The following is a 25978-nucleotide window of genomic DNA, read 5'->3' as shown; positions in this document are numbered from 1 at the left end:
AACATTTATTTAATAAACTAGTGATTAAATAGACCTCATTGGTTTCATATTATACTTTCTAACTTAACGTCTGTTTCAAATCAGTGACATTGCCATTTACTTTTGAATTCTGTTCACTTGTTGTATATTTTTCCATCATGTGTCCTTAAGTATATCTATATCTTTGTCAATAGGGAGTCCCCTGAAGATTTAAGTAGAACACGCCAGGGAAACTACAGCAGCAGGGAAACTTCAGCAGAAGTCAGTGTCTGGAGTGTTCAGGCAGACACTTCTTGCATCTTTGCAGACCAGAAAACAGAGATAGAGTAGGAAGTAGGACTAGTTTACAAAGCTAGAGCCTACTTCCAGAGTCTTAATATTTCTAGCAAGGTTACACTTCCAGAGTTTCAACAATGTGCCAAAAGAGTGCCACCAGCAAGGAGTCAAGTATTCAAACACATGGGCCTATGGGAGACATTGCACATTGTAACCCTAACAAAAGGGGACTGTGAGATGGGAATCCAGAAGAGGGATAAGAGAGGTAATAGATGCACAGGGAACGCAGGAGGGACAAGCAAGATATGGAAACAGGGACTGGAAAGACAGCAGAATTCTGAACAACGGAAAAGTCTGATGAATATGTATGAAAGCTCCCTGATGAAACCAACTACTTTGTAAGCCAAAAATTAAAAATAATTAATGAAATCTGTAAAAATGTGCTGTCATCGCTGGTATCTCAAGCTTCAGTATGAATTTACCAAGATTCCCAGTCAGTCACTGTGGATTCAAATGTGTCAATCAATACTATTCTGAATATTTTTTTGTTTTCAGTTGTGTTTTTAAGATTTAACTTAGTTGGTTTTGTCGTTGTTTTCTTATTCTAGGAAAGAAATCTAAAGATACAAAACTATACTTTAGAAAGTTTTGTCATCAAAATTGTGACCCATAATAGCTATCAGGCAAATGAAAGAACTGAGCCATAAGCCTTCTAACTGTCTGATAAGAAATCAACCTGTATCCAAGGAAACTAAAATGAATCCAGCTTCAGGACTGAAAACAGTCCTTGGTAAAGACATAGGCCACACACATCACACTGTCGTTCAGCCTTCCGCTGCCACCTTGAGGAGGGAAAGAAAAAAACTTGTCAGGAAAGGCTTGTCTGCCTTGTGGAAGCAGAATTTGAAATAATTCTCACTCTTACCATTTCTGTATTTTATTTATAAGGATTTATTCTTCCTCACAAGTTCTCTCAGATTGCCTTTTCCTCCCTGTTTTTCTTGTTTATTTCTAAGGACACTGAAAAAATTTTTATGACTATCATGATAGCATTCCTCCAAATTCTCTTCAGTTTTATATTTGTTATATTTTATATTCAGCAACATTCTGAAGCCTCATTCACTTATTCCCATCAACCAACTACCAGGTGTTGCGCTGCATACAGAACTATCTAGGAGTCGCAATAGTCACGTGTGTCATAATTTAGGAGATGAGTAAACCTCCTGTTTCTTTGTCTACACATTCAGATTACCAGAGCCTGCTCTTCTGTTCTCTTTACAGTACCCTCACTGACATTACCAGAGCGTGCTCTTCTGTTCTCTTTACAGTACCCTCACTGTGTGTGATAGCAGATCTCAGTCATCAGTTTCACACATCTGGGAGGAAGGAACCTCAGCTGAGGAACTGCCTCCATCAGGCTGGGCATGCCAGTGGGGCATTTTCTTCTTCTCTTACTCTACAGAATCTATTTTAAACACACAAAATAAAATGATTGCAAAGGAAAACAATCATGCTGAACACAGCTGTGCAATGGGGAAACTGAATTGACAATACACACATTTCAAAATACCAATTTTTAAAAAAAACAAGGTGAAAACTTAAGGAACACTTCAAATAAACTGCATGAACTTTCTATTCTTTTTTTTTTTTGCAGTTCTTGTTAATTCTGCAAATTTGGATGATGTACTCTAATTACTGAACCAGAAATGTTGGTATGCCAGAAAAAATGATTTTTAAGTGATTAAAGATAAATTAGCATAAACAAATATATTAAATAGTGAAACTACAGACAAAAGAAGTATGTCTTGATTGCTAATTGATTAAGCAGGACCAGACTACTGGTAGCAGTGCCATCCCCATCCCTGGGCACGTGGTACTGGGTTGTTAAGAAACGTAGCTGATTTAGATTCTGAGAGCAAGCCAGTAAGCAGCAATTCTCCATGGTGTCTGCTTCAGTTTCTCCTCCCAGCACCTGCCACGGGTTCCCTCAGCGACAGACTGTAACCTGTAAACTATACTAAACCTTTTCTTTCCTGGGATACTTTAGGTCGTGGTGTTTATCAAAGCAACAGAAACCAAACTATAACAGTACATAGTGTATTTCTTATCTACCTCCAGCAGAAATTCACATCTTCCTATCAGCCTTGTCACATGTTGCGACAAGGACCTCAGGGGCTTATACCCAACAGAGATGTAGCAGTGTTCTACCACACGCGTGTTTGTTCTTGATGCCTAATGCTATGCCACCTTAACAGGTGACGTCACAAATTTAAAGTTCCACTATTTAAAAGGGGTGTGCTGGATAGTTTTATGTCAGCTTGACATAAGCTAAAGACATCTGAGAGGAGGGACCCTCAACTGACAAAATGCTTCCATAAAACCTGGCTGTGGGGCGTTTTCTTAATTAGTGATTGATGGGGGAAGGTCCAGCCCATTGTGGGTGGTGCCATCCCTGCGCTGATGGTCCCAGATTCTATAAGAAAGCTGGTTAAACAAGTAATGAGGAGCAAGTCAGTAAGCAGCACCCCTCCGTGGCTGACTCTGTAGTCAATTATTTCTCATTTTCTACACTTTGAATCTACTTTAAGTCAGCCATTTTAATGTAAGAAAGAGACAAAGAATGAATAAAGTATGTGAATAATCTTTCACAACTACCCTTTAACACAAAGAAGACTGTCAAATTATCTCTTGTGTAATTCATCACTGTCCTTTATTTTCTGAGAAGAGTGGAGAGGTGTCCTTGATTCAGATAGCATTACAGGACAAATTTGATAGGTTCCTGGAGATACATATAAAAATGCCAAAAAACTACTCCACATATTTTAGTACCTTAATTTACAGCCTTCATTTTTGTGTTTCCTCTTCTGTTGTTGTTCTGCTATGGACCCTAGTTGCTTAGTGCTTTAATAACAATGTATGATAGAACTAATGCATACCAAATCTCTACACTAGAATTTAAGTCCCTTAGCTAGTGATAAAAGATGTTTAATTTTTCTCCACTCTTTTTGCTCTAACATTTACTGACTCTTTATTACAGATTAATTTACTACCTTGTAATCCCAACCAGGAACTTGAATTTAAAATCATAAGAATAAACAAAGCGAATGCATTTGGTGACCATTTGGTGGACTGAGGCAAGGTAATTTATGCAGCATCTATGAGAGCTAAATAAAACATACATGCAAGATACCTAACATAGTACTCACTTAATATTAAGAACAAGAATGCAATGAATACTCAACTTTTAAAATAAATAATATCAAAATGGATCATGAGTTTGAATGTGAGGTCAGATGCACTGGCAATTGCAAGATCCAATTTGTACTCAGTTTGAATCAAAATCTTAGTATCAGAAGTCAACCAAAGATTGTGTAGTGTTGCTATTCAACCCAGTTTTTGGGCAGAAGGGGCAGAAGGGACAGGACGATCTGAGTACAGACCACTTTAGGCTATGCAGAGAGATTCTCTTAAAAGCAAAAACATTCTGAAAAAGCAAATCAAGGTGCTAATATCAGAGGGGATACACATATAATTAAAGCACACACTTGTCATAATTCAGAGTTGTTAATTTAAACCTTCAACTTTCAAAATTAAAACTAGAATTGGGTATTGGCCTTGAAAATGAAGCAATTGGAGATGTATTAACCATGGTTCTCTAGAAAAGCAAGTGATAGAAGGGATATCTAGAAGATAGACATAATAGACACTGCCTGTCTCCTAATGGAAAGGCAAAGAATCCATGAAGTACGTTGTCTCCCCTGGTCTTCCATATATGTTGGAATCCCAAAGAAGTAGGTCCTCATACCAATGAAGGAATGCCTCAGCAGCAGAGTAGATGAACCTGCCAGTGAAAATGAGGGCAAACAGGCACAGAGGAAAAAGTGTCCTTCTTCCTTACCTGACACACTAGAGAGTGTGGCCCAGATTCAGGGTGGGTCTCCAGATCTCAAATGATGTGGATTTAAAGAGGGCCTTCTCACCACAAATGACACAATCAAGAAAAACAGAACACAGTTGTGCCCGATAGGTTAGGTTTTGTTGGTTCCAGAAGTGGTCAAGTTGGCAACCAAGATTAGCTATCACAGGAGGTTGGGAAGATGACTTGGGGTTAGAGTGGGGAGGAGGACACGTAGCTCCTCTATTGTAACAGATGACATTGAAGGAAAAAGTGTCAACTCTCATGGAATTCCAGAACAGTGGATTACAGTTACAATGGTAAGTATACATCCACATAGCAGCTAAAATAACCTGGAATGCATACACTCAACGTTCTTTTGTCCTCTTAATCTAAAGAGGACCATTTCCTCACTGTGAAGAAAAACTGTGACTGTCTTAGATAGGGTTTCTATTGCCTTGATGAAACACCACGACCAAAATGCAAGTTGTGGAGGGAAGGGTTTATTTGGCTTACAGTTCCATTTTGGAGGAAGTCAGAACAGGAACACAAGCAGAGCTGGAACCTGAAAGCAGGAGCTGATGCAGCGGCCATGGAGGGGTGATTGGGAAAGTCCTGTGTATATGTCAATAAAGCACTGTTGGCCAATAGGAAAGCAAGATAGGTGGGACTAGGAGTCAAGGAGGACTCTGGGTAGGAGAAACACAGGAAGTCACGATGTAGCCCGCCAGAGAAATAAGATGTCCGGAACTTTGCTCCGGTAAGAGAAATACTTAGATTAACAATTATGGGGTAAATACTTAAGTCAGAGCTAGCCAGTAAGAAACAAGCAAGGCCAACAGCTTCATAATTAATATAGCCTCCTGTGTGTTTATTTGGGACTGATGCGGCTCTGGAACCAGGCTGACGGGAAGACTTCTCTTTACATAAGCGGCAGACAAGAAAAAAGGCATCCCTTTACAGAAGGGAGATGATATCTTGCTTCCCAGGGCTTGCTCAACCTGATTTCTTATAGAACCCAAAACCAGCCCAGGGATGACACCACCCACCAAGAGCTGGACCCTACTCTACTGATCACTAGTTGAAAAAATGCCTTACAGCTGGATCTCAGGGAAGCATTTCCTCAACTGAGGCTCCTTCCTCTCTAATAACTCTATCTTGTGTCAAATTGACACACAAAACCAGTTAGTACAGTGATCAATCAGAAAATAGCCATTTCCATTTCCAATATCAACACTGTTAATACTACAATCTGGTATCAGTGATATCAAACACTAACGTGTCCTCCCAGTATAAACTAATTTATATCTCCAGAGCCCACTGACTGTGCATTACCATTGTAAGCTGTTATTTTCACTTAAACTAGTGATATTGCACACACCGCAGTTGAAATAAAGATTCTAGTGCTGTGCAGTTTCTTTTACAGATAGAAAAGTACTTGAGAAAGAATAAAATTATAAGCAACTTACAAAATTAAATTGGAAACTACCACTTACCTGGTCCTTCAAACATGTGTTTAATTAATAAGATTTTAGTGGTAACAGTTACATGCTTACTGAGAAAGCTTAATTAACAAATACAATGATAAAATTAGTAAAGATACTAAAGGAAGCCATCTGGACACTCAGACTCTCCACCCATAATGCCTGTGTTCATGTTACGTTTTTAAAGTGCATCTAGGAGCAATTTAGAGAGCTGATAGAGAAATACCAGATGCACTTTCCAAGCTGATCTTGAAGCAGATGGTTTTATGATCACATTTGTGCTGTAAAAGGTGCGATTCTATTATGTAAGATTCACATTTACGCCACATGCTCCTCGTTTAGCATAGTCCTCCTGTCAGAGTATTTCACACACTTCTTTCTTCACATGTGTTCAGTAATTGTGAAGACTTATTCTCTTAGGAGGAGTTATGAATTTTCCAATTACGTTATTGAAAGAATGCTGTATACATAACCCTAATTTTCATATTGACAGGATGACGTCAGTACAACTCACAGTACAGGCAAGGATGGAAGATGTTTAAAAACAAAGGGGGCATGTATCCATTTCTCCAAATCTATAATCCATGCAACATAGTAAGTATTGATAATAGCCATTTTGTTCTTTATGCAACAAAACATTACAAGGTTTTATAAGCTCAAGGTACAAAGCAATCAAGAAGAAAATCTATATTAAGAACTATAATCAAGATGTTTATTCTGAGAATCCTAAATAATAAATAACATTTGCTTTACTTAACAATAACAGAAATTAAATGTCCCTATCAAAATGGGCATACCTTTCTTTAAAAGAAAATTGGGCATCTTTTGTTTATACCGTAAATTTTAATTTTTTACTATTTTCATAAGCAGTAAAACTGCTGGCATAAGCTTGCCATTTCTATAAACTCAAGCTTATGTGTCTTCATAACCTGGCACTCTTCCATGCCTAATCTGTGGAAGTAAATTAATTTCATATTTGAGCAGTCTGGTGGGAATAATCCTACAATCTGAATTTGCTAGATTAGTGCTACTGGAAGAAGACCATATTCATTCAATTAGCATTTCTTACCTACCTACAAATATTCCTGGAATTTCCATTGGGGAGAAAAATATATGTGAATCCTTATACTTGCCTTCAAGAGAATCTTAGTCCAGTGTAGCAAGATATTCCCAATGGTACAATAGTGGCACTATTACCTTGGGAGAAATCAATAACCATTATGTCTGGACCGTTCTATACATGGTGACGTCATGAATGTTAGAGGACAACCTATTACTGCCACTTTCCTAGACCAGTAAATTCCTAATGTCTTCTAAATATTGTCCCTATCTGAACAGTTAAGTGTAGCTCTCACCCTTCATCAAAGAAGCTTCTTTTGCAGCAGATGGAGACCATTACAGAAAGTCACAGTGATCAAAATCCCAGGACAACATACTATGAAGTGTACAGTCCCACTTTACATATCCATAGCACATCCCATACCTATGGCTCAGAGGATTCAGAAGAGGGCTGGAAGACTTAAAACCATAGCCCAGGATGCTTGTTTTAACTATGAAAGAGAGGCTCCCACCTTTAAATTCTCAAAACTGTGGTCACCTAAACAAGACCTATACAATGGCAAACACCAGCTGACTTGCCAGTGTTGATGGGGGAAATCCTACCTACCCCTAGATAAAGAGTTACAATTAATGGCTACTGAGAGAGAGAATCATTCTTCTCCAGGGATGAGCTCCTGATAGGTTGCCCAAACTCAAGTGGTCAGCCCTAAATATAAACAATAGTGAGCAACACCACATGAACTTACAATGATATATATATACAATGATATATATATATATATATATATATATATATATGAATTTGAGAGGTGATGACAAAGGAGAAGTTGGAGGAGTAGAGGAGTGGTGGAAATGCAGTAAATACTGTGTTGATGCATGAAATTCTCTAAAATAATGTCAATTTTTATTAAAAACAAAAATAATTAAGTGAGGCTTTTGCCCCTAAAAAAGAAAAAGCAAACACACACCTAAGTATCAATCAGGTAGAAAATTGTTATAAATTTAATGAGATTTATTACAAAGTAAAGTTTATTTCCTAAAATTCATTAATAATAGCAATTTTTATTTTAGAAACAACTTTATTTTACATATCAATCCCTCCATTCCCTCGCCCTCCCATCCTCCCATACCCCCAGTAACTCCCCTCAACCTGCCCCCCACCCACTTTCTAAGGGTAGTGAGGATCATCAAAGTCTGTCACATCATTTGACGGAGGGACTAGGCCCTCTGTCATATATCTGGGCTGCAAAAGTATCCCTCCATAGGGAATGGACTTCCAAAGTCCATTTGTGCATCAGGGATAAACTCTGGCTCCACTGTTAGAGGTCCCATAGACTGCCCAGGCCTCCTAGCTGGCACCCACATTCAGAGGGCTTGGTTCTGTCCAATGCTGGTTCCTCAGCTTTATGACTGGGATACCTGTGTTCTCACTAGGTGAAGTCAGCTGTTTCTGTGGGTTTCTCCATCAGGGTCTTGACTCCTTTGATCATCCCTCCTCACTCTCTACAACTGGATTCCAGGAGTATGACTCAGTACTTAGCTATGGTTGCCTGCTTCTGCTTTGATCAGCTACTGGATGAAGTCTCTAGGATGGCAATTAAGATAGTCATCAGTCTCATTATAGGGGAAGGGCATCAAAGGTAGCCTCTCCACTACTGTCTAGATTCTTAGTCATCCTTGTGGATCTCTGAACATCTCCCTAGGGCCAGATTACTCTTTAAACCTATACTGGCACCCTCTATTGAGGTATCTCTTTTCTTGCTCTCCTCTATTTCTCCCCTGTCTCAGTCTTCCTGATTCCTCTTGTTCTCCTCCCTGCTTCTCTTCTCCTCTTCTCTTTTTCCTACCTCTTTCCCCTCTCCCCCCATGCCCCCAATTTGCTCAGTGGTACTTGCCCACTTCCACTCCCTCAGGGGACAATGTGTTTCTTTCTTAGGATCCCCCTTGTTTACTAGTTTCTCTTGTGGTATGAATTGTAGGCTGGTAGTCCTTTGTTCTATGTCTAATATCCATATATGAGTGAGTACATACCATGCTTGTCTTTCTCTGATTGGGTTACCTCACTCAAGATGTTTTCTTCCAGTTCCATTCATTTGCCTGCAAATTTCAAGATTTCATTGTTTTTTTTTCCACTGAGTAATACTCAATTGTGTAAATGTACCACATTTTCTACATCCATTCTTCAGCTGAGGGTCATCTAGGCTGCTTCCAGGTTCTGGCTACTAAAACAAGGCTGCTATGAACACAGTTGAACATATGTCCTTGTTGTATGAATGCACATTCTTTGGGTATATGCCCAAGAGTGTAATTGCTGGATCTTGAAGTAGACTGATTCCCATTTTCCTGATAAACCACCATACTGATTTCCAAAGTGACTGCACAAGTTTACACTCCCACCAGGAATGCAGAAGTGTTACTCTTTCTCCACATTCTCTCCAGCATAGACTGACATTGGTGTTTTTTAATTTACCGATTGTGGCCAGTGATAGATGGTTATCTCAGAGTTGTTTTGAGTTGCATTTCCATGATGGCTAAGGATATTGAGTGCTGTCTTAAGTGTTTTTCAGTCACTTTAGATTCCTCTATTGAGAATTCAATATTTAGTTATGTAAGCCACTTTTTAATTGGATTGTTTGGTTTTTGGTGGCTATCTTCTTGAGTTCTTTGTATATTTTGGAAATTAGTCCTCTGTCAGATGTGGGGTTGGTGAAGATTTTTTTCCATTCTGTGGGCTGCCAGGATGAGTTTGCTTCTTTTTGTTCTAGAGCTTTCAGTTGTGCTGTTAATTCTCTAGTGTGACTATTCTCCAGTTTCTTCATGTGAGCACTTAAGTGTTATGAACTTTCCTCTTAGTACTACTTTCAAAGTGTCCCATAAGTTTGGGTATGTTGTGTCTTCATTCTCATTGTATTCTAGGAATTCTGTAATTTCTTTTTGTGTTTCTTTCTTACCCCAGTAATGGTGAAATAGCACATAATTCCCATAAGTTTGTAGGCTTTCTGCAATTTGTGTTGTTGAGTTGTAACTTTAAAGCATGGTGGTCTGATAAGATGCAGGGGATTATTTGAATTTTTTGTATCTGTTGAGGATTGTTACACTGCTGAGTATGTGGTCGATTTTAAAGAAGACTCCATGTGTTTGGATGGAATGTTCTATAGATATCTGTTAATCTCGATTGGGTCATAACTTCTGTTAGTTCCTTTGTTTCTTTGTTAAGTTTCTGTCTGGTGGTCCTGTGTAGTGGTGAGAGTGAGGTGTTGAAGTCTTCCACTAAAAGTGTGTGAGGTTTTATGTGTGATTTGAGCTTTAGTAATGTTTCTTTTACAAATGTGGGTACCTTCTTATTTGGGGCATAGATGCTCAGAATTGAGACTTCACCTTGATAGCCTTTTCCTGTGATGAATATGAATATCTATCCAGGATCTTCTGGGTTCCAGTTTTTCCACTGAGAAGTCAGGTGTAATTCTGATAGGCCTGCCTTTATATGTTACTTGGCCTTTTTCCTTTGCTGCTCTTAATATTTTTTCTTTATTCTGTAAGTTTGGTGTTTTGATTATTAGGTGGTGAGAGAACTTTATATCCTTCTTTAAGTTAGGGAAGTTTTCTTCTATGATTTTGTTGAAGATGTTTTATGTACTCTTGAGCTGTATTTCTTCACCTTCTTCTATACCTATTATTCTTAAGTTTGTCCTTTTCATGGTGTCCCATATTTCCTGGATATTTTGTGCTAAGGATTTGTTGGGCTTGAGATTTTCTTTGGTTGATGACTGTATTTCCTCTAGTGAGTCTTCAACATCTGAGATCCTCTCTTCCATCTTTTGTATTCTGTTGGTTATGCTTACATCTGTAGTTCCTGATCATTTACCTAGCTTTTCTATTTCCAGCATTCCCTCATTCTGTGTTTTCTTTATTGCTTCTATTTCAGTTTTCAAGCCTTTAACTGTTTGAATTGTTTCCTTTTTCTTGGCTTTATTTGCATTCTTTAACAGATTTATTTCTTGAATTTTTGGTTTGTCTTTTCCTCAATTTCTTTAAGTGATTTTCTCCTTTCCTCTTTGAGGGTTTCTATCATCTTCATAAAGTTATTTTTGAGATCCTTCTCTTCTGCTTCATCTGTATTGGGATGTTCAGGTCTTGATGGTGCAGAGTCTCTAGATTCTGGTGGTCATATTAGTCTTTCCGTTGTTGAGTATGTCCTTATACTGTAATCTTCACTTCCCCATGAGTGGGTACAGGTGGGGTCTCTGCCTCTCCCTCTTTCTCTCCCTCTCCCTCTCGCTGTTGCTGTCCCTCTCTCTCTCTCTCTCTCTCTCTCTCTCTCTCTCTCTCTCTCTCTCTCCTCTTCTTCTCCCTCTCCCGATCCCTCTCCCGGGATACATAGGTGGGCCAAGACTTCAATGTAGGCAACTCTGGATAGTCTAGCCTCTCCTGGTGTTCTCCTCACTCAAGCGGAGGGCATAGGGGGACTAAGACTCAAGTGGAGGGTGGAGGGCATGGGGAGGGCAAGACTGAGGTGTGGCCAGACTCCAGGGTAGTCCATCCTGCAGGGGCAGGTCCATTACACTCAGAACAGACCCAAGAAGTTCCATGGGGAGGATAGGTGGAGTTAGGCCTGAAGTCCTGGAGTCCACACTCACCTCAGAGGGCAGAGATTGTAGTGGGTGGGGCAAGACTGAGGTGTGGCCAGACTCTGGGTGGTGTGTCCTGCTGGGGTGGGTTCACTACAAACAGAGCAGACCCAGAAAGTTCCAAGGAGACGGTGGAGGAAGTTGGGCCGAGCGGAACCCACACTCACCTCAAGCCAATAATAGCAATTTTGGATACTTTGTGTTTCAATGGTTGCCTTGAGATCAATTTGTAGATCAATTTGAGAATAAAGGGAAATTTTTTATCAAATGTCTAATAAAATCGTTCATTATTACATAAAAATGAAAATAATTGTATTTGTATATTGATGCATACTGTGTGTCTTGGAGAAAATTACAAATTAAGTATATTATATACATAATATATGTCTACAAATACTACATATAAGTTACAAACTTATAAATCTATACTATAAAATAAAATTAGACATGATTACATATATTGAGAGAATTTGTGTTTTTATAAGATAATATTAAAATATAATTTGATGAAGGACCTGAATGGCCACCTGAGTGGGAGAATGCGAGAGCTAGTCCCACCCCTCATCTGCCATGCAGTTGTGTGGGCAAGAGAGAGATGCCCTCCTCCCTACCCCCCCTCAGCCCCTCACTGCCTGTGAACAGGAGAACTGAGAACAGGAGAGCTGGCTCTGCCTCTCACCAGCTCCAGCACTCAGGAGAGTAGAGCCTGCATCTCATCTGGGCAGCACAGTAGAGCTGGCTCTGGTAGTGTGAATGTGGGTGTGGGTGAGCCAGCCCTGAGGACATGAGATCAGGAGATCTGCCCCCAATACCCACGCTGCTCCTTACTATCTGCCATATTGGGTGAACTAGCTGGGGCACTGGGGGAGACAGCACCATGGTGGTGAGGATGAGGTAGAGCAGAGAGGCTGAATAACCCAACTAATACCCAGGCCCAGAATCAGACCTATGAGTTGGCCCATCTCAACATCCATCCTATCCATGAACTGCTGGAATATGTGAAGGGGCCGGTGTCACAGACCCAAAGCTACAGGATCTTCATTACACAGGGCAACAACAGGATACCAAAGAGGAGTCCCAGTGAGGGCCCAGCATCTATAATGTAGCAGAAGCCAGAGACCAATGACTCATAGTAATGAACACTTGCAAATAATGATGTATAGACTAAAGGAATACTGTGTCACACTATAACTTCCACGACAATTTTTTTTCTTTTAAATCTTACTTTATTTTATTTGTGTGTGGGTTGCAAGGGTAGAGGGCAGATATGTAGGGATGGGAAAATGAATGGGATTAAGGTACATAACATGAAACCCACAAGGAACCAATAAAACATTTTTTAAAAATGAAGGGCCTAAAGATATACGTGATGAAAAACTAATTGCAAGTTGGAGATAGAATACTGGAGGAGTTTAGAAAATCCAGCTGTTTAGGGAAAGAAAATTAAATCTGGTCAGGGAAGATATACAAGTTACAAGAGTGTGGGTGTCCAGTACCAGATGAGAATAACAGTTCATGAGAAACAGCCCTAGGGGTTTCTCCTGACGCCAGCTGGAATGATAACACTTTGAATGATGGAAGGAAATAAGTATGCTGCCAGAAGCATGCCCTAAGACTAAATATTCATCAGAGAGAGAAACCACGCAGTGGGAATAGCTCGGCAAAACCACGGAGGTTAGGACAGCTGGGGCATTATAGGGATTACAAGTCATTCCTGAGAACTGGAAAACACATTCCAAGGCAAGAGGGAGGGATCACAAAAAGGCCCTTAGGTCGAAGTTACTAGGCTACAGGAGGGGGGTGCTCCAAGGCTATTGCAATGTGTGACTACACCTGATAATGAGGCAATGTACATATTTTAAAAGCCAGAAGAAAGGGGTTTTTGTTTTCTTTGTTCTATGCCAAGGGAAAATATTTAATTGCATATAGATGAGAGTGTCCTTTTCTTTTCAATCATGTTTCCTTTTGGCAATGCAAAAATTCAGTAGCATCATGAAGCTTGAACTTAAGACCTTCCATCCCTCCATCCCCATCAAACCAAAGAATGGCAATTATGTATTTTAATAAAAATAGCAAGGTTAGTTACAAGTTTAACACAGATAACTCAGCATCTGTGGCCTGAAGCTTTTACAAGTACAAAATAACTCTTTATTTTTTTTTTACTAGCTCATAGGTTAGTACGGGAAATTTTTCTCTGTATATTTAGCTTTACTATCTAAATATTATCTTTGGGCAACTCTCCAGATGACCACTCTCTTGTGAATCTCTACTTTTCTTCCCACTAAACTACATGAGTAAATATGTTCCTCCTCCAATTTCCCTTGAATTCATGTTAGTATTGCCCATATCTGCATGTATTTAGAACTTTTTCATAAAGAGTATTCCCCTGTTCAGTCACTGGTTGCCTATAGTTTTTCATTTAGGGCTGGGGCCCTATGTGGCAGGAGCCATGTGACTTCTTTGGGGACAAGGCCTGAGAATAGCACAAATAACTCTCCCTGTGGCAAGGCCTTGGAAACCCTGACCCACTTAGCAAAGACCTGCGGAGCTTTTACTGCATAATTCTGTGCATGACCACAGGAGCATGTGTGCTCCATGCTCTCCTTGCCTTTACTATGATAGCCATACTGCTGGCCTGAACAAGTCACAGAAGCTCATGAAGTTTAACATTATACATTTGCATAATGGTTCTGGAAAGAGTGACTTTAACCATAGGAGTTTAAAGAAGTGTTATTAAATAGATGATATCAGGAGTAAACCGAAACAGTCTAAGCAACAGGGAATGAGGCAGAATCATAGAAACCCACAGTTCCCTCATTTTAATAGCTGTGCCAATGCCCTAAGAAGTTAAGAGAGACAGATATAGGGACAAGGGATAAACAGCGCCAATTTACCAAGAGTAAGTCTCCAAGTTATATTTCCCATAGGATAAACAGAAAAACCTGATATGCTCCAAGAAGAGACAGAGTAGTACAGAATGTAGGATGGATTGATCCAACCTTGACTGGTAAATTGATCAAGAGTCCCAGACACTAAAAGATGCAAATATTAACCATAAGAGACAAAACTGTCTCTCACTCTGCATGATATGTAAACGTGTATGCTGCCCATTGGGCACACTGTTCTACCTGTAGTTATGCCTAGTCAGAAAAGTCCCTTTATAGCTTGCAAAACTGCTTGTGCTTCTAACAGTAGAAATATAGATCAAAAAGGTAATGACTACTGGTGGGAAAGTTGGGAGAAGGAAGGGAAAAGGGGTAAGGAACAAACTGGTAATTATTGTAAATATTTTTAGAGTAAAACTGTTCCTGCAAACCATTGAAACTATATAAATAAAGCCAACCTGGTCTATCTTTGAACAACAGGTGGTCACAGTCCTTCTTGGCACCTACTTCACACATCCATCCCAGGTCACCAAACCCATCTGGAACAAGGCTTCCAGCACCTATGGAATTTTCCCACATTCACAAAGAGAATTGACTACTACCCTGTTGCTAAATTGCTAGTTTCCAACTACCTTCTAAGTACCAATCCTCATACCCACAATAAGTGTAGCTCTCACACCTCATCGGAGAAGCTCCTCTTTGCAGTGAACAGAAGCTATTATAGAGATACATAGTGGGTCAAAAAGGAGAGAGTTAGGAACAAGAGGATGCTGGGTCCCATGTAGAATGTCTATAATACAACCTCAACAGCAAAAAGGGACTAGAGTCATCAGAGAGGATGGAGTCTCAATTGAAAAAAACGCTTCCACAAGATAGGGCTGTAGGAAGGCCTGTAGGGCATTTTCTTAATTAGTGATTGATATGGGAGTGGCTGAGACCATTCCATGGCTGGTGATGTATCTGGGCTTTGTAAGAAAGCAGGCTGACCAAGCCTTGGAGAGCAAGGCAGTAAGCAGTCTCTGCATCAGCTCCTGCCTCCAGGTTCCCACCTTGCTTGAGTTCCTGCCTTCACTGATTTTGATGATGAACTGAGTGAAACAACCCTTTCTCCCCACGTTGCTTTGGTCATGGTGTTTATCACAGCGCGAGAAAACCTGACTAGGACACAAGCATCACATGGTGTTCCAATAATATTCATTGTTATGCTTTATGTATCAGTTTAAAGCATGTTGAAAATGCCAAGTTGGGAATAGCAATAAGTATTAACCTTATGAAACTTTCTCATGGTAAGCACGATATGGAAATTTAAAAGTAAACGACATGGAAATTAGAAAATAGTGTCACATTCATTTCTATGGATACACCTTTAATTTCAGTGTTGCCGAAGATATCAAAAACTTCAATTTGGCTTTCATTGTTTAACACAGAATTATATGAATAATTCATTGGTCTTCTAATTTCATGAGTCCATTTTCCTCATTTCTGTTTAGAAACAGAAATTTGTACTGAAAGTACATAAAATCATTTAATATTAAAATACTATTAAATTCATAACCAAAACTGGCCTTTATCAAACTACTTGTCAGTATATGGGTAACATTCCATGGACATTTTCACAATGTCAGATGTTTCCTTTCACTTGTTCAACTTTGTCTATACTTCAGAGAGTATACATTTATAATATTAATCTGTTGGCCACTACAGAATATTGAGTTTTATTATATTTTGGTTTTCAGTTAATTAATTGTTAGTGTTCTTCATATCAAAGACTGGATGTGTGCTAAGCAAAAAATAAATATATTTCACTACATACAAGATAATGAATTAAGAGGCAACTGTATCACAGATTCCATCGACTTCTTTCACTTTCCTTCCATCTGTAGCCCTGCACTGAGACTGTCATATCTCAATAGGGAAGGCAATGGAGCTCCTCTACCATGAGAGTCTATATTGCTATAAATCAGTGCTCACCCTCCCAAGATAAAGACTACTTAATTTCAGCACCATTAAAATTATATCTCTATAACAGCAAAAACTGTACCAATGATTTATATTCTGATAAAGATACATAAAAAGTTCAAATCAGTGTATTATCAAACATATATAATCAGACACCACTTCCAAAATCTAAAATAAATTAGGTCACTCAAGAAATAAATTTAAAACATGATTTTATAATTTCTTCCTTGCAAGTCTTTTCCTTGCTTATGTTTGTCTTCTTTTTTAAACAATGTTTATGTACACACACTATATATACACCTATGTATATATAGAGTTTCTCTTTCTCTCTTTTTTCCTCACATAATTAATCCTATTTTTTCCCACACAGATTCATTTCTACTCTCACATTATGGCATGTTATAAATACTTGTTTTTTATGTATCCATAAAACTTAAGAACCATAAATGTGAGAAACCCAGTGTGTGTCTTTGTTAAACCATTTTTATTTATACACTATGACTATCTCCAGTCAAACTTTTCTGCAAACAATGTAACATTGCTCTTTTTATTAAAAGCAATTCTACTGTACAGGCATATGACATTTTCTGTACCTAATCCTTTATTGCTGGACACTTAAGTTCATTCCATAACTTAACAATTGTAGTAATACTGAATAACCGCTGATGCACAAATAACTCTGAGATAGATTAACACGGAATTCTTCAGGTTGAAGACCTAGTAATAGTAAAACATCCTCGTTTGACTGTTGGCAATACTGAGGTTCTATATGATGAAGTGACTTTCCCAGAGAATTGGGGTTAATAACTTTTAATATTTTTGCTAGACATGGAAGCATTATGACTCATAGTCTATATCTCTTAAATCTTGATGACAATTCTCTTGGCAGGGTCTAGCTATTCATCAAATTTTAGCTTTCTCAATTTGGGAAAGTTATCAGCACATAAATCTGAAAATCTTATTTTCCGATTTAGGTAACATGAAAGTCAAAAGACCAAGTTTTATAATTAATTTATGAGTTTTTATGCAGGTTCATTTTACCTATTTCTTATCCTGCCTTTATGATCACATTGACAAATTTTATACATCTTTTGACTTTTATAGTCCTGAATATTGAAATCTGACTTTGCTATTTCCTATTCATAATATTCTCAATTTAATAGATACTCGGTCCCACTTTGCACCTATTAAATAACTTTAGGAAGCAAAATTCACACAGTAGGCTATGTTACTACCCTGGATATTCTGCTAGATACAAATCAGAAATAATTTCTGCTGACAATGAATTTAAGAGTTTAATCGGGAGTAAAAGCATTTAATATGGATATTAATGTTATAAAATTTTAAAACTGAAGAAAAATAGCATGGCCTAATAAAAACTACAATAAAGACTGTTGACAATTATTTTAACTTACTGAGCATAGGTCATACATGGGGACTGATAGGACTGGACGTGATATGGTAATACTAAAATGCACTGAATGGTCAGGAAGCTTGAATGGCAGACCTTATACAAAGTACACAATACAAAGTACAAATGGAGAGGGTAAAGGTTACAAATTGGATAACCAACATAGTCTCCTTTTGAAAGAATGGCCTGGAAGCATATAAAACTAGGATTAGGAAGATCATAACTTTTCTAGCAATTTCTACCATGCAGGCAAGATATGATGAGCATAGATAATAACAGAGAGAGTGAATGAATATGGAAGACATTTGACTGATTTTTTAAAGTAATCAACCTAGCATAGATTGCCCTATCACAGGTATTGGAAATGAACTGAGCTCATTCACAAGCCATGTCAAAGTTACCACTGAACAGGTGCAGGTAAGTGCATAAAAGACAGAAGTCAGCTAATTCTGAGCATTTCTCTGAATTTACTTTCACATAAACTGTGTTTATCAAAGACAAGAGCTGAGCTGATATTTTTAAAGTGTATAAGTATATTACTAAAATTTAGCAGGAAAACTTAAGTAACTGTTTAGAACATAGATTATAAAGGATCTGCTAGCTTTGCAAACTATGACAGCTATTAACCTGTAACTTTCAAGGAAGAAGAATTTCATCCATGGCCTTCGTCAGAAGCTTATAAAACATATTAATAATAAAATAGGGTTGGCATTTAGTATTATTATTGATTTTATATTCTCCACAGAAGCCTTTGTCCTTCCTTGTTTCCAAACCCATAACTAGCCTCTGCATAATCCAGTCACTGGTTCTTTGTGACACTATGCAGATTGTTGTTTCAGACATGATCAATGAGCAGGTTTCAATCTCAGCACTACTGCGAGTTAGGCTATGTAATTCTTTGTGAAATCAAGAACAATCATGTGGTTAAGGAAAGATGTGAAAAGTCTACTATAAAAAATTCTACCATTCAGCAATGATTCTAAATTGGACAATGATGCCCGTGGGAGACAAGCAAGGAAGTCACTGGCTCATCATACTTTCAGATGATCTAATATTGCAAATAGCTGGACTGGTAATCTTTACCAAGACCACTCTATCATAGTTTAGTAACTATGTCACTGGTGATTGTGACTAGAGTGTGTCAGCATAGCATTAATGTGGGAAGTAATTTCTTGTAGTGATTTCAACAAGCTGAAGCAAAAATAGCACTTGACCTCACAAAATGAACAACAATCAATTCTCTTCAAGTCTACCCCTTAGTAGGTAACAGCATTTAATCCCTCATTGAGAGGTGACAAGTTCAGTAGCTCCTTCCTTCAGTTAGCCATCATGATTCCATCCATTTTACTCAAAATTAGTTTTTATTATCTTTATTAATAATAAAATTATTTTAATGCATGCATATTATTGTTGAACATAGTAAGCTTAACTATTACATTCTCATATATATACCACACTACCTTTTTTGGTACCTACTATAGTTGGTACTATTTCTGTTCCCAAAACTCTCTTTTTTTTTTTTGCAGTTCTCAAGCAAGGATTTTTATATAGATTCAATCTCAAGGGATGTTGTGGTGAAGCAAACCCAAACAGATAATATTATTGTTACTTGGCACAGTAACTCAGAAATCCAAAACATAAGATCATCCAGGGTTAATCAAAACACAAAATTGTCCTTGGTTAAGGATAAACACATATTTCTTAAATCAAGTTAATAAATAGTTATGGTCAGTTATTATTTAACATCTATTACATAGTCCCAAAACTCTCTTTATCTCCCTTTCTATACTGTATATGAGAAAAGTGTAATAGTTGTCTTTCTAAGTCTATCTTGTTTCAAAAAAGTTATATCTGGATCCATTGATTTTCCTAAAAGGAATACAGATCCATTCTTGTTTATGACTAAATAAAACTCAGTTGTGAGTATATACCTTCATATTCTTTAGACATTCATTCACTCACAGATACGTAGGCCGATTCAATACTTTGCTATTACTGATTCCATAATGAATACGGTTATGCAAGCATCTCTACTGTATGGCAACTTTGATTCCTTTAGAGATATACATGAAGTAGGACAGTGGAATCACATGTTAACTGTATTTTTAAGGTTTGATTTGGGGTTTTTAAACCTCCATACTTATTTCCATAGTGTCCAAACTAATATATAATACCATCAAAATTGCTCAAATGCTCCTGCCCCTAAACTCAACATCCTCACCACATTTATTGTTACTTACATGATGACAGACATTCTCCTACAGGGGTCTATCCTGATTTTGATAGACAAGTCACCCAGCATATCTGCAACAAAAGCCCCCCCTTTTTGAATTTTCAATAAATTCACTTTGTTTTTTAAGTGGCAGGTGAGATTGATGGCATTTAGAATGAAATTAAAACATGAAATTTTACAAGGAAATGAGTGTCTATGAAAATTGATTCATGAATGAGCTAAGGGCTTATGCATACAACTATTTTTGCTTTAAAAAATTGGAATGTCATTTGTATTCATGCAGTTCCCACTCTACACTTTTCTCTCCTGTGGTTTATACTATTTTCACAAAGTTGTGCAACCATTTCCACTATAAACAACCCCCCCACCGCTGCTGTAAATGTTCTCATTGTTCCCTGAAGAAATCCAATGTGGAAGGAACCACCCCTCCTGCCTTTGGCAACCACTGATCTAACTCTGTATGGATTTGCCTATTTGAAGCCCTTTCTTTTTAATGATAGTAAATTTAAAATGCTTTCTCTGAAAAGGCTTTAACACCGTTCAGTTTAGTCTCTCCCAAATTTCCATCTTTATGATTGAATAGAATGCAGCAAAATTCTAAAAACTGGCTATTGATTTACACATCCATATTCACAGAAATTTTGAAACATGCTTCTACCAGTTTAGTAAGATTCACAAATTGATTTTTTCTCAATAAATGCTTTGTTTGTATTCTCAATTTTTAAAATAGCAGTACTTTCATTTTCAGTAGGAATGGGAGAATTATTTTTAAGAATTTTTAACATTTCTACATCTAACCATGTTTGGGGCAACCTTTAAGAACTCATTTTTAAAAATCTTTATAAAATCTATTCTAATGATGTGATACTATCTTTTATTATTTGCTTTATTTACCTAAGTTCCTCTGAATTATTTAGGCTTTTTATAGAAATACTAACCCTTCTTTCAAATCTGAACTCAATGCAACCTATTCCAGAAACCTTTTACTCAAATTACCTTCGCTCCCCTATAGTGTTTTTTTGCGTGACTCTTCCTGGGGCGATGTAAAGAAAAGTCTACTCACTCTAAATAGAACCAGAACACACAGACTCAAGAAAACATTCCATCCAAGTCCAGCTTAGTTCATTGGGTTTACTTACTGAAGCATGACAAACTTGAAGGCAGCTACATCACTACAAAAGACCCATCCCCAGCATGTAGGGATCATAGGCAGAGACACCATGACACCACTGAAGTGTGTCACTGCAATCAATTGTTTGCTTCACATAGTATCAGGAGGGAGAAAGGCCTTGCGAGGTCTTCAGGAACCTTCTGAGTCGTGTAAGCCTGTCCAAACAACAGAATGCTAACAGGACTGGTTTCTGCAAGGTCTCCTTTGGGTGACCACATCTGTCTGGTTTCGACAAGGAAAAGCAGCTTCACTATACGGGTCTACTAGACATCTATAGTACTCTTACATGTAATAAAATCTGCCTTCCTAACACAGTTATTAAACAATACCTTTGTTAATTTTTATTCTACTGAACATAGAAAATAGTTCTTACAAGTAGATGCTTTAAATGTTTGTTAAATTGAATCAAAACCCACTACTGTATTGAAAATAAATTGGATGTGGGCTTAAAAGTCTTCTAAACATAACTTTCAATTACTATAGGCTTTTAGATCAATAATCTTAAGCTTTATAGTAAGCGAATGTGTAAATAATTAGGCCTACATGTCACATATATGAAAGGACTTACAGTTATTAAAAGCATTATTATCATTAATTGTTGAAAAATCAGTAATTAGGTTGATGAGAAAGAACAGCATGGTATTCACAAATTGCTTTATATTCACTTCGTATGGCTGTTATAAAACTGCCTCCAATGAATGTATGGGAGGAGGCTTGAACTGCCCGGTAACCGCTATGACCTTTGGCATATTTGTCATTCATGAGACACAAATGTTACATAATGTTAAAGACAAATGTAATCATGAAAATAATAGCCATTTAAACTTATAGAGAAGCAAATATTTTTCAAGTGTATGTTGCGTATTCACCTAATCATCACAACCTGGCAGATTATGATTTCGGTTTTTGGCAAGTAGAAATATTGGCATACATGATTTCTGAAGGGCAGATACCACAGGTGCTAACAGGTAAAATTGGGGATTGGCGTTTTAAAATCTAACTCTACAGCTCAAGCCCTTAACTACAATTATCAGTTGCTAAGTAGCATTGGCACCCTCACTTAATATATTGTAAAACTAAGTTTTGTAAAATATTAATTAGCTTTTTAGAATACTATAATCTATCATTTCAACAATAGGACTTTTTAGATTAGCAGTAAGTATAAAGCCATAAATTTAATCAAAGTATTCCATTAAAATCCAAATGAAACCTAAGCAAAAAAAAACAACTTTTGAAAGATGTTAAAATTTTAAAGATGTTAAATTCATAATTTGAATATTTCCTGTCTCCTACCATTAGTGTATTCTTTAGTATACTTATTAATTGAAACTTCAATAAATGAAATGGTTTACTGTAGTTTGTGACTCATTTAAAATAAAAACCCAAGCCTCCATCTTTTGCCAAGTATAGATTCTGAAGACTCATCAAGTTTCTTTTTAATCTGGGAAAGGCTCTCACTCACCAGTCATTCACATAGCTTTCCTAGGCTTCCTAACTTCAGCTTCGGTGTGCAATGTAGAAAACAATACTGCCACCCAGAGGATAAGCGGCTGAAATGCATAGTCACAAGGAGGAAGTAGGCACTTGCTTGGTTCTGGATGGCAGAAACAGTTGTGTTGTGATGTGTTACTAGTGGAATTATTGAAATAGTCCAACTACTAAAGACTGTAACTTGCATGTGTAAGAAAAATGACACGAATCTTGTTAGCTTACGTTTTCACCCTCAATGCAAGTAAAACTGTTGAGGACCAGGTCACTGTAAATCTCTATTTCTCACCTCAAGGCACTTCCCAAACCTCAGGCACCTTTCACAGATGGCCTGGTGCCATAGAGATAACCCATCGCTTGACAATGCTTCCTTAACACCTGCACTCCCTGGTGAGATCTCCTGCTCATAGCATATCAAATGCTCCCTGATCCTAACAGTCCCCTGCCTCACTTCTCAGAGTCTCCAGTCTAACAACCCCTGCCCCATGACCAATGCCACATTCCTCTATGTAAGCCTGCACAAAACTCTCATTGAATGCAGCTTGATCAGCCATGTTGCCTTGCTGTCCATCTCTCTCGTGTCTCTTGTCTCGTTCATTCCAGGTTCCTGTGGGCTCAACTCCCACTGTGCCCTGCTGGTCAGGGCATAAAACAGTCACAGGGGTATAACCATCTCCTTGGTCTATTAACTTCCGAACAGCTACATTGGGATTCCAAAATATATGGAAAATATTTTAGATAGAGAAATTGGCTAAAGCAGTCAATGTTGAAGAGAACAATGAAAACATCTAGTAACCAGTTCTGACCCCACCTAAAACAAAACATAACAGGGACTGGATAGATGGCTCAGTGATTAAGAGCATAGGCTGCTCCTGCAGAGCACATGAATTCAGGTCCAGTACCCACATAGTCGTTCACAACTGTCTGTATCTCCAATTCCAGGAGTTCAGTGCCCTCTTCTGACCTGTGTGGTACACATACATACATGTAGACAAAGCATACATAAATAAAAAAATAAACAGCAACAACATAAAACTTCTAGAAAAATGAATTGTCAATTTGGTTAATTTGTAAGCTTTGAGAAATACCAAGTTCAAGTATTTTATGTAGTTACTGCCCTTGTAGATACAAACAGTGACTCTTTTGATGTTTTTTTAATTTAAATTAGAAACAATCTTATTTTATATATCAATCCCAGTTCCCTCTCCCTCCCATCCTCCCATACCCCCCACCGACCCCATTCCATCCCTCGTCTGCTCCATAGAAAGGGTGAGGCCTTTCATGGGGTATCATCAAAGTATGTCACATCATTTGGAGCAAGGCCTAGGCCCTCCCCTGTGTGTCTAGGCTGAGAGAGTATCCTTCTATGGGGAATGGGCTCCCAATGTCCATTCATACACCAGAGATAAATACTGTTCCACTACTAGAGGCCCCATAGACTGCCCAGGTCTCCTAACTGACACCCATGTTCAGAGAGCTTGGTTCTGTCCTATGCTGGTTTCGGAGCTGTCAGTCTAAGGCCCATGAGCTCACCCTTGTTCACGTCAGCTGTTTCTGTGGGTTTCCGCAGCCTGGTCTTAACCCCATTGCTCATCACTCCTTCCTCTCTGCAACTGGATTCCAGGAGTTTGGCTCAGTGGTTAACTGTGGGTCTCTGCTTCTGCTTCCATCAGCTCCTGGAAGAAGGCTTTAGGATGGCATATAAGGTAGTCATCAATCTCATTATAGGGGAAGGGCATTTACAGTAGCCTCTTCACTATTGCTTAGAATCTTCATTGGAGTCATTCTTGTATATCTCGGGGCAATTCCCTAGTGCCAGTTTTCTCTTTGAACCTATAACGGCTCCCTCTATTACCGTATCTCTTTTCTTGCTCACCTCTATTTTTCCCTGACCCAATCTTCCTGTCCCTCATGTCTTCCTCTCCCCTCCTCTTCTCCCCTTCTCTTTCTTTTAAATCCTTCTCCCCTGCCCCCATGCTCCCAATTAGCTCAGGAGATCTTGTCCCTTTCCCTTTATCAGGGAGACCATGTATGTCTCTCTTAGGGTCCTCCTTGTTTCCTAGCTTCGCTGGCAGTGTGGATTGTAGGATAGTAATCCTTGGTTCTATGTCTAAAATCCATATATGAGTGAGTACATACCATGTTTGTCTTTTTGTGACTGGGTTGTTTCTTCTAGTTCCATCCATTTGCCTGCAAATTTTAGATCCCATTGTTTTTTTTTCCGATGAGTAGAATTCCATTTTGTAAATATATCATATTTTCTTTATCCATTCTTCATTTGATGGGCATCTAGGTTGCTTCCAGGTTCCAGCTATTACAAATAATGCTGCTATAAATATAGTTGAACAGATGTCCTTGTTGTATGAATGTGCATCCTTTGGGTATATGCCTAAGAATGCAATTGCTGGATCTTGAGGTAGACTGATTCCCATTTTCCTGAGAGACCACCATACTAATTTCCATAGTGGCTGTATGAGTTGGCACTCCCACCAGCAGTGGAGGAGTGTTCCCCTTTTTCCACATCCTCTCCAGCATAAACTCTTTTTGGTGTTTTTGATTTTAGCCATTCTGACAGGTTTGAGGTGGTATGTCAGAGTTGTTTTGACTTTTGGTATATTTATTTTACAGGCATTATTATAAGTATTGTCCAGAGTGAAGAATTTTCTACATAGGCAAGCATATTACCAGGAAAACAATTACTTACTTTTTCAGTCTTTATAGCATTTTAATCTACTATATTGCTATTTTCCCTAAAACTCCCAAGGGATTGTTAAATAATAACAGTGACAGTGGGAAATGTCTACCATGTTCTTGATTCTAATGTGAATTAATTAAAAAATAGGAATGAGAAAACATAGTCCATTCACATCAGGACAAAACCAAAGGAGTGTTTTAAATCCCACTTTAGTGATTAACACTCTCAGAAGAAAGCTTTAAAGTGTACAAGGAAACACTATGCAAAGACTTTACACAGCGTTCTAACCTTCCTTTCCTATCTGTAAGGATTCAGGCATTATGCTGGCCTGCCCCCATCACCTGGCAGAACGCACTCGAGTGTTACCCTGGTCAGCCCAGGGTTCCATGATTGGGTAGTCTACACGAAGGTGCCAGGGTTCCATGATTGGGTAGTCTACACGAAGGTGCAAAGGACCCATTTACAAGGCAGACCCCACTCCCAGTTATGCTCTCTTTTCCAGTTCTCTCTCCCACGCTTCCCTTTTCTAGTTCCCTTCCAGCTCTCTTCTCGGCTGTCTTTTTCCACTGTTCCCCTGGGGCAGACAGGACCTTTCCTGTCTCCCTCTTCTCTTCTGTCCTCTCTCTGTGTCTCTTTACCTCTCTTCTCTTTCCTTCCTTCTCCCTCCACTTTCTAATAAAACTTCAACTCAGATGTTTGGCTATGAAATGAAAGCAGGTGGGTCTAAAAGTGACCAAAATCATCTCTCCCCAAAGTTCCTAGTGGCTGAGTTTGTACCACAAGACTTGTGTTTATAGCAGAAGAAACATAATGAC

Source organism: Mesocricetus auratus, unplaced genomic scaffold (genome assembly GCF_017639785.1).
Source record: "Mesocricetus auratus isolate SY011 unplaced genomic scaffold, BCM_Maur_2.0 Super-Scaffold_6730, whole genome shotgun sequence".
Classification (NCBI taxonomy): domain Eukaryota; kingdom Metazoa; phylum Chordata; class Mammalia; order Rodentia; family Cricetidae; genus Mesocricetus; species Mesocricetus auratus.
Note: the sequence above shows the minus strand (reverse complement) of the source record.